The following is a 5,041-nucleotide window of genomic DNA, read 5'->3' as shown; positions in this document are numbered from 1 at the left end:
CAAAGTAAAGTGTGTCAAAATTATTTGCACACCCTCCTCCACTATGTGATGGAGTGTAAAAAAGATATGTGAATTAGGATAATTCTATAACAAATGTTCAAGATATGAGGAAATATTTCATTCAAAATGATCTGCTGCCAGAAATCTTGGTCAAATATCACCAGTTTGCTAACTGTATGTAGTAACTAAGTGATTGTAACCTATCCACCGCTGTCCACTGGATGGAGGCAGTGTGCAAGATAAACATATCAATTGTGACACTAGCTTTCCACACATGTCAGTTGCTTAATTTAAAATCTGTACTCATGGTCGGTCTCGAGCCCCTTGTCAATGTGGTGATGTGCATGGAATTATGTAATTAGGTCATCAAGATTGAAACTTGCTTAGCTAAAATGAATTGCTTGGTTCAGTCCCGGAGCCAATTAATTATGTGCCTCTGCAACCATTTCCACTACCGCTAACAACATGGATATGGGATGCATAATATATGAACTAAACTACTGTACTATTGAACTGAAAACTCACACCCCAGAAGTGACTCGAACCCATACTCCCACAACTGGTATGTACAGGGACGCCTTAATCCGCTTGACCATCACGACCGGACAAAAGGAAGTGATAGCCGAGGCTATATGAACCACTTCCCCGCCGGCACTCGGATGGTAATCTTGGGCATAGCATTTTATCAAATCACCTCATTCTTTGGGGCACACGTGAGGAACACAAATGCAAACAAGCCTGAATGGTCCCCAGGACTATATACAACTGAAAACTCACACCCCAGAAGTGACTCGAACCCATACTCCCACAACTGGTATGTACAGGGACGCCTTAATCCGCTTGACCATCACGACCGGACAAAAGGAAGTGATAGCCGAGGCTATATGAACCACTTCCCCGCCGGCACTCGGATGGTAATCTTGGGCATAGCATTTTATCAAATCACCTCATTCTTTGGGGCACACGTGAGGAACACAAATGCAAACAAGCCTGAATGGTCCCCAGGACTATATACAACTGAAAACTCACACCCCAGAAGTGACTCGAACCCATACTCCCACAACTGGTATGTACAGGGACGCCTTAATCCGCTTGACCATCACGACCGGACAAAAGGAAGTGATAGCCGAGGCTATATGAACCACTACTGTACTATGTAAATGCTTTTCATTATTGCCAACACAAAGGAACATGCAGGTTTTATGATTTTCATTGTTAGCTTATGCAAAATAATAATAATATTAATTACCAGGATAAAACAATTCGGTGAGATTATTATCATTTTTGCCTGACAGACCACTTCCTGGTAGCATGCCCTTTGTGGTATGTCTATTGCCGACCTTAAAATAGATGACAGTAACTTGATAACCACCACCTTGTAGCTTAGAGACCTGCAATACAACAAAATAGTTACAAATATAACTAAAATATTTTTAGTGTTAATTTGAACACAGTGTTCAAGAGATATGGCTTCAATTATAAAAAAAAGAGATTAACTTTATGATTACAGAATATAAGATGGGATAACCATAAGCTTCTGAAACAGACAGCATCTCTCCCTCATACAGCATTGGGTACATCTGCAAAAGTGCAGAAGTACCGAAGTAGCTTAAGATGTACTTGTCTTACCTAGTTTAAGAGACCTACTGATAGTTATATCATTAAAGTATAATTACATAACTAATGGAAATTAAAAAAAATATAAAATAACACAAAAATACTTATATAATGCACATTACTTTATTATTAACATCAATGAGTACAGTATCCACCAAAATTGAAAATGTTAATACTAATTAATTATCAAATGGCTTAAAATCTGTTTATTTGTGGGAAAATTTAAAACCTAACAGAATGGATATTAATACAATATGATACAATTCTAATTGAAGAAATAACAGAATGCATGAAATACTTACAGATTTTTTCATGGCTTTAAATGATCTGCAAAGGTTTTGATGCTTAGCAGCTCTTCGACCCATTTCCTTATATTTCTCCTCCCGCTCTACATCACCCTTACGCTTTTCATCTATAAAGCTGTGTCCACAGTTGCAGAAATGTCGACGAACACTAATGACATTACTGCAGATGGGTCAACACCGCTGGAAAGGTTTCTTCTGGCCTGTAAATAAAGATAATCTGGGCAATCATAAAAAAGAGTAAAATGTTTAAAATGTAATACAGTGGTACAAAAAACACAGTAGCAGCATAATGAAAGACCACAAAGCAGTACAGTGCTACAGAAGACTGAGCGGAGAATTGTGATTGTATTATTGAGAACCTGTACAGCACCAGATTTTATTAATTACACAAGTAAACCAAATTTAATATGTTTAAATAAGAGAAGAATAACCTGGAATTTTAAATGTAAATCAAAATTGCAATTTGTGAACTGCAAATAATTGAATTGGGACTCAAATACTTATTTGGCTAAGTTTTTTGATCTTCCAATAATATTAAATTAATATTCAACTTAACTAACATTTTGTGGTATTAATAAAGTTTGAAATAGATATGCAATTCTAACAGACAAAATTGACAAAACAAAATTAAGATTTTATACTCTATATCTAATGATAATATGAACTTACACCCAAATAAAATTAATAACATACAAAAATAAAATTTAAAGTATATATTATAAACAAATCACAATTATAATGTAACTTACTTGAATTACTGGAAGCCATTGCTGTAATGTTCTCTCAGATAGAATTGTTGACAATGTTGTAATGTTGCAATTGATAATGTTGTCTGATTTAAATTTTACCTAAAAAAAACAAAAATAAATTATTAACAGATATACAATAGCATCAGTTTAGATTAATTATAAAAAAACAAAAATGCATATTTTTCATATATATTTTTTCATGCATATTTTTCTACCTTGCATATAAATGCAAGGTAGAATGCATATATGCACCACTAAGATGGTGGTGCATGTATTTTATAACACATTTGAACAATGAAACTCTACAGATGATACAGAAGACACAAGTAAATTGGCACTGTAGGAGACATTGAAAAAACAGAAATAACATGATTTTAACAGTGATAAGTTACAGGTGCTGAAGTATGGTAGAAACGAGGAAATTAAATGAAACAAAGAACACACGACACAATCAGACCTACTCTATGAAGGAAAAAACATGCAAGAGATCTGAGAATTACGACGTCTGACGACCTCACACTTTGTGAACATAACCGAGCAAATATAGTGGCGGCCAGAAAAATAATGGAATGGCTTATGAGAATGTTAAAATTCAAAGACCCCACCCACAGTAATGCTAATACTATTCCAATAACTGGTGCTGTCCCATCTTGAGTATTGCTCGGTACTGACTCCCCCTTTCTGAACAGGAGAAATCTCTGAATTAGAGGAAATAAAGAGACCATAAACAGCAAACATATAAATGATAAAACATCTAAATAATTGAGACCGTCTCAAAGCTCTCAAAATGTACTCTCTGGACAGGAGACAAGAATGGTATCAAATAATACATATATGTAAGTTACTAGAGGGCCAGGTCCCAAATTTGCACAGCATAATATAACAACATACTGGAGCTAAAGATACAGAAGGAAATTAATAATAGGTGTCATAGGTACAATCAGAGAGCAGAGTCTTAACAGTAGGGGGTTCAAGGGCTGTTTGCTAGGCTAGGCAAGGGTAGACTAGGCTTGGCTAGTGTTGGCTAGGTTATGCTAGGAAGAAGTAGGCTAGGCTGATTTACTCCACCAGTAATTGGCGGTCTGTCTAATTACAAGCTACCACAAGCTACACAAGCTTCACATAGCTTCCTGGCAATATGTTAGTAATGAATAAATAAGATATATTTACTCATTATAATGTTGGTACTGAATGTACAACACGAAAAAACATAATTTTAATCTGAAAAAGTATCTTTTTATAAAGAAATTAGACGAAAATAAAGAAATGGTGACACCAAATCAAGTCGACGATCCAAGCATCGGTTAGGTTAGGTTAGGTTAGGTTTGGTTTGGTTAAGTTAGGTTAGATTTGGTTAGGTTAGATTTGGTTAGGTTAGATTTGGTTAGGTTAGATTTGGTTAGGTTAGATTTGGTTAGGTTTGATTAGGTTAGGTTAGGTCAGCCTAACATATCATATTTATTCATTACTAACGTATTGCCAGGAAGCTTTGTGAAGCTTGTGTAGCTTGTGGTAGCTTGTAGTAATTAGACAGACCTGTAATTGGGGGGAAAGGGGGGAGGGGGAACCTCAATATAAGCCTAATTTGTAGCTTCCTGTTCTCCAACACAATGATTTATTTTACGTCGGGCTTTCAGCACAGCCGCATAAAAAACCTGGTTATTTATTTATTAATATACGAGAAGGTACACTGGGGGTTAAGAGAGAAAATAGGAATAATGATGATTTTACAATCTTGCCCGAAACGCTATGCGTACTAGTGGCTTTAGGTATTGTATGTACTACCTCTATCTATAAATCAAACAGAATGTTTGTACTGTAACTCTGCATCTATGTATATATTTTTCCTAAATAAATTATTATTATTATTGTAAAGCCACTAGCACGCATAGCGTTCCGGGCAAAGATCCCGTACCCAGAAGCTGGGTATCTTTGGTTGCCCTGTGACTACTCTTATGACATTCCCTAACTCTTATGACATTCCCTAACAGTATTGTTAAACTAATAACAATGAACAGTAGTTCAATATTACCGGAATAATCCAACTCATGTGGCCATGTTTTTGTTGTGAAGCCCGGTCGTTCAGTTTGTATGCGAGCATACCTTCTTACGAAGGTTAGAGTCTTAAAAATGTCTTACCATTGCTAAGAAATCTTAAGATATAATTATTTACAATAATACACTGGTTGTTTTTGTTGATTTAGGGGCGATGACATGAGTAAACTGGTTATGTTGTGATGATTTAGGGGTAACGAACTGTGGTTATTAGACTATGTTTTGTACATAAGCAAAAAACAAGATGTAATTCTTTTAATTATAACAATAATAACGACAAAAAGTTAATAATTAATGTACTTGTTAAGCAAAATT

At 35.4% G+C, this 5,041-nt stretch overlaps 1 long non-coding RNA gene across 1 annotated transcript; it reads right to left on the bottom strand.

Moving 5' to 3' along the window:
* Positions 1-1,823: 1,823 nt before the first annotated feature.
* LOC123770834 (uncharacterized) lies at positions 1,824-4,758 on the bottom strand. Its single transcript, XR_011223014.1, has 3 exons — positions 4,704-4,758; positions 2,672-2,770; positions 1,824-2,122 (listed from the first exon to the last, which is right to left on the bottom strand). It is a non-coding gene; the product is annotated as an uncharacterized lncRNA (long non-coding RNA).
* Between the last annotated feature and the right edge of the window lie 283 nt (positions 4,759-5,041).

Source organism: Procambarus clarkii, chromosome 56 (assembly GCF_040958095.1).
Source record: "Procambarus clarkii isolate CNS0578487 chromosome 56, FALCON_Pclarkii_2.0, whole genome shotgun sequence".
NCBI lineage: Eukaryota > Metazoa > Arthropoda > Malacostraca > Decapoda > Cambaridae > Procambarus > Procambarus clarkii.
The sequence above is the reverse complement of the archived record's forward strand: the minus strand, read 5'-3'. Positions and strand labels throughout refer to the sequence as shown.